General features: G+C 44.0%; 1 protein-coding gene across 1 annotated transcript in view; it reads right to left on the bottom strand.

Annotated features, from left to right (window-relative positions):
- rab38a (RAB38a, member RAS oncogene family) overlaps window positions 1–13,761 on the bottom strand; it is a 58,649-nt gene that overhangs the window by 851 nt on the left and 44,037 nt on the right. The window lies entirely within an intron of this gene.

The following is a 13,761-nucleotide window of genomic DNA, read 5'->3' as shown; positions in this document are numbered from 1 at the left end:
TGTGAGAAGACAGGGAGACCTCCAGTGTCCCTGATGACTACAATTGCAAGAAGTGCATCCAGCTGCAGCTTCTAACAATCCATGTTAAGGAGCTGGAGCTGGAACTGGATCAACTCCAGATCATTCAGGAGGCTGAGGGGGTGATAGATAGGACATATAGAGAGGTAGTTACTCAAAAGATGCAGGACACAGGAAACTGTGTGCAGTCAGGAAGGGAGAAAGGGTTAAGTATAGAGTACTCCTGTGGCCATCCCTCTCGGCAAAGGTATATCACTCTGGATACTGTTGGGTGTTGACCTGACAGAGGAAAGTCACAGTAGTCGGGACTCTGGCACTGAGTTTGGCTCTGTGGCTCAGAAGGGAATGAAGGGGAGAAGATGAACGCTGTGGTGATAGGGGATTTGTTAGTTAGAGGAACGGACAAAAGATTCTTAAGTGAGAACAAGATTCCCAGATGGTATGTTGCTTCCGGATGCCAGGGGCTGAAACATCTCGGATCGAGTCCTCAGCATTCTGAAGTGGAAGGTGAACAGCCAGAGGTCGTGGTCCACGTAGGTACCAATGACATGGGTAGACGAGTGACGAGTTTCTGCACAGGAAGTTCGGTGCTAAGTTAAAAGGCAGGACCTCCAGGGTTCTGATCTCAAGACTGTTATTCATGCCATGTGCTAGTAGGGCCAGAACTCGGAAGATTACATCATTTAATACGTGGCCAAGGAGCTGGTGTAGGAGTGAGGGCATAAGATTATTGGATCATTGGGCTCTCTTCCAGGGAAGGTAGGACCTGTACAGAAGGGACAGTTTGCACCTGAACTGGAGGGGGACTAATATCCTAGCGGGAAGGTTTGTTAATGCTGCATGGTGGGATTTAAACTAAAGTTGCGGGGGATGTGAACCAGAGGTCCAGGACAGTTAGTGGAGAGATTGCGAGGCAGATGTTGGTAAGACCTCAGACAAAGTCAGAGTTCAAGAGATTGAGCATAGGGCGACTAGTGCCCTCAGCCATGTATATTTCAATGTGAGAAGCATCATAGGAAAGGCAGATGAGCTCAGGGCATGGATCAACACCTGGAATTATGACATTGTAGCTAGTACTGAGACTTGGTTGCAGGATGGGCAGGATTGGCAGCTCAATATTCTGGGGTTCCATTGTTTTAGATGTGACAGAGCAGCCTAGAGGAGAAGTGGTGTTACTAGTCAGGGAAAATGTCATGGCAGTGCTCCATCAGGACAGACTGGGGAACTCGACTAATGAGGTGTTATGGGTGGAAATGAGAAATAAGAAAGGTTAGTGGGGCTATATTAAAGACCACCCAATATTCCTAGGAATTTAGAGGAACAAATTTGCAAAGCGTTTGCAGACTGTTGCCAGATGCACAAGTTTGTTGTAGTAGGTCATTTTAACTTTCTACATATTGACTGGGAATCCCATACTTTAAAAGGGCTAGATGGGATAGGGATTGTTAAATGTGTTCAGGAGTGTTTCTTTCATCATTGTGTAGAAGTCCCAACGAGAGAGCTTGTGATAGGGGATCTGCTGTTAGGGAATGAGACAGGGCGGGTGACAGCAGTTTGTGTAGGGGAACACTTTGCTTCCAGTGACCACAATGCCATTAGTTTCAATGTAAATATGCAAAGAAATCAATCTGGTCTGTGGGTTGAGATTCTAAATTGGAGAAAGGCCAATTTTGATGGTATCAGAAATGATCGGGCAAGTGAGGATTGGGACAGGCTGTTTTCTGGCAAAGGTGTACTTGGAAAATGTGAGGCCTTCAAAAATGAAATTTGGGGGTACAAAGCCTGTATGTGCCTGTCAGATTAAAAGGTAAAGATAAAATGTGTAGGGAACCTTGGTTTTCAAGAGATACTGAGAGAAAAAAGGAAATGCATAGCAGATATGGGCAAGTAAGAACAAATGAGGTGCTTATGGAGTACAAGAAATACAAGGGAACTTAAATCAGGAGGACTAAAAGAGGGCATGAAGTTGTTCTAGCAGACAAGATGAAGGAGAATCCTAAGGGATTCTACAGATATGTTCAGAGCAAAAGAATTACAAAGGACAAAATTGGTCCTCTGGAAGACCAGAATGACACCCATGTGTGGAGGCAAAACAGATAGGGGAACGGAGGTCTTAAATACATTCTTTGCATCTGTATTTACATGGGAGACAGTTACAGAGTCAATAGAAGTCAGGCAAAGTGGCCTCAATTTCATGGAACTTTACAGGTTACAGAGGAGGAGGTGTTCACTACCCTGAGGCAAATCATGGTGGATAAATCCCAAGGGCTTGACAAAGTGTACCCTAGGGCCCTTCAGGAAGCAAGTGCAGAAATTGCTGCGGTCCTGGCAGAAATACTTAAATCATCCTTAGTAACACGAGAGGGAACAGAGGACTGGAGGTTAGCCAATTTTGTTCCACTGTTTAAAAAAGGCTCTAAACATAAAACAGGAAATTATAGGCCAGTGAGTCTGACATCAGTTGTGGGAAAGTTATTGGAAGGTATCCTAAGGGACCAGATATACTGTACAAGTATTTGGATAGACGTGGACTGATTAAGGATAGTCAGCATGGCTTCATGCATGGTAGGTCATGTCTAACCAATCTTATAGAGATTTTCAACAAGTTACCAGGAAAGTCAATGAAGGAAAGGGAGTGGGAGTGTATGTTGTCTTCATGGACTTTTGAAAAGCATTTGACAAGGTCCCATATGGGGGACTAGTCAAGAATGTTCAGTCACTCAGCAGTCGAGATGAGGTAGTAAACTGGATTAGACACTGGCTTTGTGGAAGAAGCCAGAGAGTGGTAGTGGATGGCTGCCTCTCTGACTGGAGGCCTGTGACTAGTGGAGTGCTGCAGGATTTGGTGTTGGGTTTATTGTTGTTTGTCATCTATATTAACAATCTGGATGATAATGTGGTTAACTGGATCAGCAAATTTGCAGATGACACCAAGATTGGGGGTGTAGTGGACAGTGAGGAAGGCTATCATAGCTTGCAGAGGGATCTGCATCAACTGGAAAAATGGGTTGAAAAATGGGAGATGGAATTTAATGCAGACAAGTGTGAGGTTTTGCACATTAGTAGGACCATCCAGGGTAGGTCTTACACAGTAAGTGGTAAGGCACTGTAGAATGCAGTAGAACAAAGGGATCTAAGATCACAGGTACATAATTCATTGAAAGTGGCATCACAGGCAGATAGGGTCGCAAAAAAGATTTTGGCACATTGGCCTACATAAATCAATGTATTGTGCACAGAAGATGGGCTGTTATGTTCCTTCCTAGCGTGCAGCCTTCCTAGCGTGCAGCACCAGACAGTCAGCCATTCTTGTTTGGCGCATAGGGTCAGGATTGGTCTCCTTTTCAGATTAACCAGGTCGTGATATGAATGTTCCTGACTCAACCCTTGTTTTTTACTAGGCCGAGTGGCTAGCTCGACGCTCAACTCGGCACGGATGGAAAGCATGCTTGGGTGGTGGCCCAACTTGGATTCGAACTCCGGAGCCTTTGCTCCGAAGTCCGGCGCTGATGCCACTGCGCCACCAGCCTGCCAGGCTGTTATGTTGAATTTGTATAAGATGTTTATGAGGCCTAATTTGGAGTCTTGTGTGCGGTTTTGATCACCTACCTACAGGAAAGATGTAAACAAGAAAAGCAAAGAAAATTTACAGGAATGTTGCCAGGTCTGGAGGACCCGAGTTAAAAGTAAATATTGAATAGGTTAGGACTGTATTCTTTAGAACAAAGAAGATTGAGAGAAGATTTGATAGACTTATACAACATTATGAGGGATGTAGATAGGGTATATGCAAGCAGGCTTTTTCCACTGAAGTTGGGTGGGACTACAGCTAGAGGTCATGGGTTAAGGATAAAACTGAGATGTTTAAGGGAAACATGAGGGGAAACTTCTTCACTCAGTGGGTCGTGAGAGTGTGGAATGAGCTGCCAGCACATGTGGTGCCTCTGAGCTTGATTTCAACACTTAAGAGGTTTGGATAGTTACATGGACAGTACAGCTATAGAGGTTATGGTCCCAATGCAGATCGAATGCAGTATGCAGTTTAAATGGTTGGCATGGACTAGACGGGCCGAAGGGCTTGTTTCTTTCTATACTGTACTCCTCTATGACTCTATAATAAAGAGCTGCAAGCTGGCCTTAAAATGATGGAAAAATTACTGGAATGGTTCCAGAAATGAGGGGTTTCTGTGGCATTGAAAGGCTGTCGAAGCTGATAATGATAATAGAATGATGGGATATTTAATCATTGTGTTCAAGATCCCAAAGTGTTGGTACAACAAAAAAAATAGCACCAGAGTGACACTGAGTTAAGATGACTTGGAAAGGAACCATAAAAAATGGATCACGAGTAGGCCTTTTGGCCAAGAAAGACTGTTCAGACATTCAGTCTGGTTGATCATTTGCAGTGCCTATAAAAAGTATTTATTCCCCACTGGAAGTTTTCATGTTTTATTGTTTTACAACATTGAATCACAGTGGATTTAATTTGGCTTTTTTGAAACTGATCAACAGAAAAGACTCTTCATGCCAAAGTGAAAACAAATTTCTACAAATTAGTCTAAATGTATTACAATTATTAAACACAAAATAATTTATTGCATAATTACTTATCCCCTTCAAGTTAGCATTTAGTAGATGCATCTTTGGCAGCAATTCCAGCCTTGTGTCTGTGCGGATAAGTCTCTATCAGCTTTGCAATTTTTTCCCATTCTTCTTTACAAAACTACTCATGCTCTGTCAGATTGCTTGGGGATTGAGTAAACAGCCCTTTTCAAGTGCAGCCTCAAATTCTCAATTAGATTGAGCTCTGAACCCTGACTTGGCAACTTCAGGACATTAACTTTGTTGTTTTTAAAGCCATTTCTGTGCACCTTTGACATTATGCTTGGGGTCACTGTCTTGCTGGTAAACAAATCTTCTCTAAAGTTGCAGTCCTCTTGCTGACTGCATCAGGTTTTCCTCCAGGATTTCCCTGTATTTTACCATCTATCTTCACAAGCCTTCCAGGGCTTGCTGCATGCTTCATGGTAGGGATGGGTTGTTTTTGATGATGTGTGGTGTCTGGCTAACACCATAGTGTTTAGCCAAAAACCTCAATTTTCGTTTCATCAGACCATAGAACCTTCTTCCAACTGACTTCAGTCTCCCACATGCCTTCTGGCAAACTTTAGATGAGATTTCATGTGAGCTATTTCCAACGGTGGCTTTCTCTTTGCCACTCTCACATAAAGCTGCGGCTACTGAAGTACCCGAACAACAGTTGTTGCATGCATAGTCTCTCCCACCTCAGCCTCTGAAGGTTGTAACTCCTCCAGAGTTGTCACAGGTCTCTTGGTGGCCTCCCGCACTAGTCCCCTTCTTGCACGGTCACTCAGTTTTTGAGGACAGCCTACTCTAGGCAGATTTACAGCTGTGCCATATTCTTTCCATTTCTTGATGATTGACTTAATTGTGCTCCAAGGGATATTCAGTGACCTGGAAATTTTCTTGTATCAGTCTCCTGACTTGTGCTTTTCAGTAACCTTTTCATGAAGTGGCTTAGTGTTTTTTTGTCTTCATAGTGTAGTTTTTGCTAGGAAACTGACTCACCAGCAGTGGGACCATCCAGATACAGGTGTATTTTTTCTATGATCAATTATAACACCTTGACTGCACACAGATGATCTCCATTTAACTAATTATATGATTCCGTAAACCAACCGGCTGCACCAGTGATGATTTGCTGTGTCATATTAAAGGGGGGGGGGCAATCAATTAATTTCTGTTTTATATCTATAATTTATTTAGATCACTTTGTAGAGATCTGTTTTCACTTTGACATGAAAGAATCTTTTTCTGTTCATCAGTGTCAAAAAAGCCTAATTAAATCTACTGTGATTCAATGTTGTAAAACAAAAAAACATGAAAACTTCTGGCAAGGGCGGGTGGGGGGGGGGGAGGAATACTTTTTATAGGCACTGTATGACAGTAGTACATATTAGCCTTAATCCTATAGGTTTTTAAACATTAGACCCCATCAGTTTGTTCATAAATATACCATGAGCCAGAGAAGACACCCATCACAATTTTCTGTAAGGAATTCCAAAGTTTCACCAGCTGTTGCATGCAGACATTCTCTGACTTGAATGAACAACCCTATTTGAAGACTGTGGCCCAGTCAAAAGGACCATCAGCAAAAACTTCCTTTATGAATATCTGAACCTTGATACAGTTTTATTTTAAACGATGAGAGGCAGAGATAATATAGACAATCAGAATCTTTTCCCCAGGATGGAAATGTCAAACACGTAAGGACATGCTTTTAAGATTAAAGGGCAAAAGTTTAAAAATTTTGTGGTGGGCGCCTAGAATGAGTTACCAGGGGTAGCAGTGGAAGCAGGCAGTTTGATGGAGTTCAGAATCAGGTGTACATAGAAAACCATAGAAACCACAGCACAGAAACAGGCCTTTTGGTCCTTCTTGGCTGTGCCGAACCATTTGCTGCCTAGCCCACTGACCTGCACGCAGACCATATCCCTCCATATACCTCCCATCCATGCATCTGTACAATTTATTCTTAAATGTTAAAAAAGAACCCGCATTTGCCACCTCGTCTGGCAGCACATTTCATACTCCCACCACTCTCTGTGTGAAGAAGCCCCCCTAATGTTCCCTTTAAACTTTTCCCCTTCACCCTTAACCCATGTCCTCTGGTTTTTTTCTCCCCTTGCCTCAGTGGAAAAAGCCTGCTTGTATTCACTCTATCTATACCCATCATAATTTTATATACCTCTATCAAATCTCCCCTCATTCTTCTACACTCCAGGGAATAAAGTCCTAACCTATTCAACCTTTCTCTGTAACTGAGTTTCTCAAGTCCCGTCAACAGCCTTGTAAACCTTCTCTGCACCCTTTCAACCTTATTTATATCCTTCTTCTAATTTGGTGACCAAAACTGAACACAATACTCCAGATTCGGCCTCACCAATGCCTTATACAACCTCATCATAACATTCCAGCTCTTATACTCAATACTTTGATTAATAAAGGCCAATGTACCAAAAGCCCTCTTTACGACCCTATCTACCTGTGACGCCACTTTTAGGGAATTTTGTGTCTGTATTCCCAGATCCCTCTGTTCCACTGCACTCCTCAGTGCCTTACCATTAACCCTGTATGTTCTACCTTGGTTTGTCCTTCCAACATGCAATACCTCACACTTGTCTGCATTAAACTCCATCTGCCATTTTTCAGCCCATTTTTCCAGCTGGTCCAAGTCCCTCTGCAGGCTCTGAAAACCTTCCTCGCTGTCTACTACACCTCCAATCTTTGTATCGTCAGCAAATTTGCTGATCCAATTTACCACATTATCATCCAGATCATTGATATAGATGACAAATAACAATGGACCCAGCACTGATCCCTGTGGCACACCACTTGAAACAGGCCTCCACTCGGTGAAGCAATTCTCTAATACCACTCTTTGGTTTCTTCTATTGAGCCAATGTCTGATCCAACTTACCACCTCTCCATGTATACCTAGCGACTGAATTTTCCTAACTAACCTCCCATGCGGGACCTTGTTAAAGGCCTTACTGAAGTCCATGTAGACAATATCCACTGCCTTCCCTTCATCCACTTTCCTGGTAACCTCCTCGAAAAACTCCAATAGATTGGTCAAACATGACCTGCCACGCACAAAGCCATGTTGACTCTCCCTAATAAGTCCCTGTCTATCCAAATGCTTGTAGATTCTGTCTCTTAGTACTCCCTCCAATAACTTACCTACTACCGACGTTAAACTTACCGGCCTATAATTTCCCGGATTACTTTTCGATCCTTTTTTAAACAACAGAACAACATGAGCCACTCTCCAATCCTACGGCACCTCACCTGTAGACAGCGACATTTTAAATATTTCTGCCAGGGCCCCTGCAATTTCAACACCAGTCTCCTTCAAGGTCTGAGGGAACACCCTGTCAGGTCCCGGGGATTTATCCACTAATTTTCCTCAAGACAGCAAGGACCTCCTCCTTTTCGATCTGTACAGTTTCCATGATCTCACTACTTGATTCCCTCAATTCCATAGATTTCATGCCAGCTTCCTTAGTAAATACAGACGCAAAAAACCTATTTAAGATCTCCCCCATTTCCTTTGGTTCCGCACATAGGCGACCACTCTGATCCCCAAGAGGACCAATTTTATCCCTTACAATCCTTTTGCTCTTAATATACCTGTAAAAGCTCTTTGGATTATCCTTCACTTTGACTGCCAATGCAACCTCATGTCCTCTTTTAGCCCTCCTGATTTCTTTCTTAAGTATTTTCTTGCACTTCTTATACTCCTCAAGCACCTTATTTACTTCCTGCTTCCTATACATGTCATACAACTCCCTCTTCTTCTTTATCAGAGTTGCAATATCCCTTGAGAACCAAGGTTCCTTATTCCTATTCATTTTGCCTTTAACCCTGACAGGAACATACAAATTCTGCACTCTCAAAATTTCTCCTTTGAAGGCTTCCCACCTACCGATCACATCCTTGCCAGAGAACAACCTGTCCCAATCCACGCTTTTTAGATCCTTTCTCATTTCTTCAAATTTGGCCTTCTTCCAGTTAAGAACCTCAACCCTAGGACCAGATCTATCCTTGTCCATGATCAAGTTGAAACTAATGGTGTTATGATCACTGGAACCAAAGTGCTCCCCTACACAGACTTCCGTCACTTGTCCTAACTCGTTTCCTAACAGGAGATCCAATATTGCATCCCCTCTAGTTGCTCCCTCTATATATTGATTTAGAAAACTTTCCTGAGCACATTTTACAAACTCTAAACTATCTAGACCCCTAACAATATGGGAGTCCCAATCAATATATGGAAAATTAAAATCCCCTACCACCACAACTTTATGTTTCCTGCAGTTGCTTGCTATTTCCCTGCAGATTTGCTGTTCCAATTCTCGTTGACTATTGGGTGGTCTGTAATACAATCCCACTAATGTGGCCATACCTTTCCTGTTTCTCAGCTCCACCCATAAAGACTCAGTAGACAAGCCCTTTAATCTGTCCTGCCTGAGCACTGCTGTAATATTTTCCCTAACAAGCAATGCTACTCCCCCACCTTTCATTCCTTTGCCTCAATCGCATCTGAAACATCGGAACCCTGGAGTATTAAGCTGCCAGTCCTGCCCCTCCAGTAGCCAAGTTTCACTAATTGCTACAACATCATAATTCCACGTGTCAATCCACGCCCTCAACTCATCCGCCTTCCCCGCAATACTCCTAGTATTGAAATATATACACCTCAGAAGATTTTTACCATCACTCACAACCTTTCTATTAGCGGATTTGCTTGAACTTTTAACAACATTTATTTTCACCCCCAGCCACACTGTCAGCTCTGGCACTCTGGTTCCCATCCCCCTGCAAATCTAATTTAGAGCCTCCCCAACAGCACTAACAAACCTCCCTGAAAGGATATTGGTGCCCCTGTAGTTCAAGTGTAACCTGTCTCTCTTGTACAGGTCCCACCTGCCCCAGAAGAGGTCCCAATGATCCTGAAATCTGAAACCCTGCCCCCTACACCAGTTCCTCAGCCACTTGTTCATCCTCCAGAGCATCCTATTCCTACCCTCACTGGCACGTAGCACAGGTAGCAATCCTGAGATTACCACCCTCGAGGTCCTGCTTTTCAACTTCCTACCAAGCTCTCTCTACTCACTCTCCAGGACCTCCTCACTTTTCCTTGCAATGTCATTGGTACCGATGTGCACCACGACATCTGGCTGATCACCCTCCCACTTCAGAATGTCATGCAAGCGATCAGAGACATCCTTGACCCTGGCACCCGGGAGGCAACAAACCATCCTGGATTCTCTGTCACGACCACAGAACCTCCTATCTACACCTCTAACTATCGAGTCCCCTATCACTACCGCTCTCCTCTTTATCCCCCCTCCCTTCTGCACTGCAGAGCCAGACTCAGTGCCAGAGATCCGGCTACTGTAGCTTGTCCCAGGTAAGTCATCCCCCCCAAAAGTATCCAATGTGGTATACTTGTTGTTGAGGGGAATGGCCACAGGGGAACCCTGCTCTGACCGCCCTTTCCTCTTCCCTCGCCTGACAGTGACCCAATTTCCTGTCCTCTGCTCCTTTGGCGTAACTACCTCCCTGTAGCTACTATCTATAATCTCCTCATTCTCCCGAATGATCCGCAGGTCATCCAGTTCCTGCTCCAGTTCCCTAACGCGGTTTGTTAGGAGCTGCAGCTGGACGCACTTCTTGCAGGTGTCGTTGTCAGGGACACCGGAGGGCTCCGTGACTTCCCACATCCTGCCTGGCATTCTCTCTTCTCTAAACAATCTGAACAAAAAAAACTTACCAGAACCTACCCTGGCCTCTGCCTGTTCTCGCCGAAGCCTGTTGAGCCAAAGCCGTCCCACTCTGACTCAGTCCACTCCGACGATGGCCACTACAACGATGGCCGCTGTATATGGAGGTCTGCTTTTAAACCTTGGCGCGCTACGTCACGCGCCTGCGCAGTGCAGACCCTTCTTCCCCAGCAGTGTTAAAAAAAAATGACTTTTTCTACCCAATTTCTTCCACTCGCTTCTTCAGCTGCTTACTTCGACTGAAACAAGAACCGTTGAAATTTTCTCTTTTTAAACCTTGGCGCGCTATAATGCAATTAACTGTGAACTACAGTAAGTATATATCTTAAATAGTTAAAAAATCAGTGCAAAAATAATTTTTTTTAAAAAAAGTAATGAGTAGTATTTATGGGTTTAATGCCCATTCAGAAATCGGATGGCAGAAGTTTCTGAAGTCAGTGACAGCTGTGGTGTACTCATTCGGACTTGAAGATGAATCCCTGAATACAGTCCAGTGCACTGATTCAAAGCATTCCTCTAAATGCTCCTGTGTCTCCTTTATCCCTACCGTCCTGGTGCTCACTGCTGGTGCAGCAGTGTTCAGTCTCAGGGAGTAGAAGTACATCAAGGTGATCAGACTTTCCAAAGTGTGGGCCTCAGATAGCACAGTAACTGCTCTTGATGTAACAGTAACTGTGTAACAGTGGTCCAGTGTGTTGGTTCCTCTGGTACTACAAGTGGTTTGTTGGTAATAATTAAGAGGGCTTTAGATAGACATATAAATATGAAGGGAACAAAGCGATATGAATGATACACAGGAGGACTAAGTACCTTTAGTGTAAATTGCTGTCAAGACTGGCACAACATTGTGGGGTGAACAGCCTGTAGAGTGCTGCACTGTTCTCTTTTCCAAGTCACCACCTCCAAGACTCTGTCCCAGCATTTTGTTGTCCGAAAATCACTGGCAGTTGGATATCCTATGATTCAGCCTCCCGATCACCAGGTGCTGATAACCATGCTCCCAAAAATATATCAGAATCCCAGTTCCCATACTTCCCTGAATACACAGGGGCCCCTGTTCCTGCTCTTCCCGTTATACATCAGGGAGTAATTATTTCCACATTCCTGCTAACAGAACAGGCCACCATTTCTTCTGCTACCCCTAACACATGGATACCCTGGTTTCCATGCTCCAACTTACTGGGACACTGTTTCCAAAGCCTCCTTAGAAGTCACTGGGTCTGTTTCCCACATTCCCTTGAAACTCTCTGGGTTCAATGGAAAAAAGGTGAATTAACAAAGCGTTAGAGCATTGGTTGGATAACTGTTTAATTGAATAACATCCAGAACTCCGGGATATGTGCCACATCGAAGTCCTGAGTAGGCCAAGTGAACAGAGGCATACTACTGATTTGATGTCTGGTAATTGCTCAAATTTTAAATAGTGTACATCTTCCCAGGAAATTCACTTCTGTTGCCACATTTGAATAGGCTGCAATCAGAGTGCCCATTTGTCGCTGTGCTTCTCACGTTCTCACTACTGAGCCTGTTTCTGCACCTACCATTGAAAAAGCAACATGTTCATTTTAAGCTTCTGCAAAGTGAAAAAAATCTATCAATATTAATTGTGTGCCAAATCTGAAATGGTTTTCTAGTCAATTATTGTCCCCATGTCATCACATCCGGATGAAAATAACTCTAAACTTGTATGTACGTGTGCGTATGTATTTTAAAGAAAATGGCTATCCATTATCCAACGAATGCCAGTCTGAACGAAGATGGAGATGGGATGTGGATGGGATGATGAAAGGTAGGGTCACCTAACAAAGCAATAAATCATCTATATCTGATGTGAGAATTACAGCCAATGGGGCCAAGAGGAAAATAAATAAGATATTTTAAAAACACAAGAGATTCTGCAGATGCTGCAAATCCAGAGCAACACACACAATTGCTGGAGGAACTCAGCAGGTCAGGCAGCGTTAACAGAAATGAATAAACAGACAATGTCTCTGGCCGTGACCCTTCATAAGGACTGGAAAGGAAGGGGAAGATGCCAGGTGAAGGTGAGAGAAGATGACAGGAGGGAAAGGAGGACAAAGTAAAAGTGAAGCCAGATGTGTGGGGGAGGGGGTGAAGTGAGAAACTAGGAGCTACTAAGTCGAAAAGACAAAGGACTGGAGAAGAAGGAATCTGATAGGAGAGGAGAGTGGATCATGGGAGAAAGAGAAGGAGAAGGACTACCAGTGGGTGGAGATAGGTAAGTGACAAGGAGACGTAACAGGCCAGAGTGGGGAAATGAAGAACAGGGAAGGGGAAGGGGAAAATACTGTAAGTTGGAGAAATCAATCTTCATGCCATCAGGTTGAGGCTACTTAGATTGAATATGAGATGTTGCTCCTCCAATCTTAGAAAGGCATCATCACGGCAGTAAAGGAGGCCATGCACCAACGTGTCAGTACATTTTGGGGCCCTGAATAGAGGAGAGGAAGGAGGTGAACGGGCAGGTTTAGCACTTTGGCTGCTTGCTTCTTGACAAAAGACCTGACCAGTTCCCCTCCACCACCACCTTCCTCTATCTGGCTGAACTGGTCCTCCCCTTCAATGGTTGCTCTTTCAGCTCTTCCTACTTTCTGCAAACTCAATGAGTAGCCATGGGCACCTTCAAGGGCCCTAGGAATGCCTGCGTTTTTGTTGGCTATGTGGAACAGTCCATGTTCCAAGACTTCCATACTAACAGTCGCCAACTCCTCCTGTGCTACATTGACAACTGCATTGGTGCTGATTCATGCACCGATGCTGAACTAGTCAATTTCATCAACTTTGCCTCCAACTTTCACCCTGCCCTTAAATTCATTTGGTCCATTCCTGGTATCTCTCTATCCTTTCTCTATCTCTTTGTTTCCATCACTGGAGGCAAATGGTCTACCCATATCTTTTATAAACCTACTGATTCCCATGGCTATCTTGACGATACCTCTTCTCACCCCCATCTCCTATAAAAATGCCATTCCCTTTTCCCCATTTCTTCATCTCCACCATATCTGCTTCCAGGATGCAGCTTTCCTTTCTGGGACATCAGGGGTGCATTCCTTCTTCAAAGAACAAGGCTTCCCTTCCTCCACCATTATTGCTGCCCTCACCCGCATCTCTTCCATTTCCCAGACATTGGTACTCACCATATCTTACTGCCGCCTTAACAGCAAGAGAGTTCCTCTTGTCCTTACCTACCACCCCATGAGCCTCTACAGCCAGCAAATCATTCTCTGCAACTTCCACCTTTTTCAACAGGACTCTGTAATCAAACACATCTTTGCTTCCCCCCCACTCTCCACTTTCTGCAGGGGTCTGTGATTCTTTTGTCCATTCATCCCACCCTACTAATCTCCCTCCT

The sequence above is a fragment of the Mobula hypostoma genome, chromosome 7, assembly GCF_963921235.1.
Source record: "Mobula hypostoma chromosome 7, sMobHyp1.1, whole genome shotgun sequence".
NCBI lineage: Eukaryota > Metazoa > Chordata > Chondrichthyes > Myliobatiformes > Myliobatidae > Mobula > Mobula hypostoma.
The sequence above is the reverse complement of the archived record's forward strand: the minus strand, read 5'-3'. Positions and strand labels throughout refer to the sequence as shown.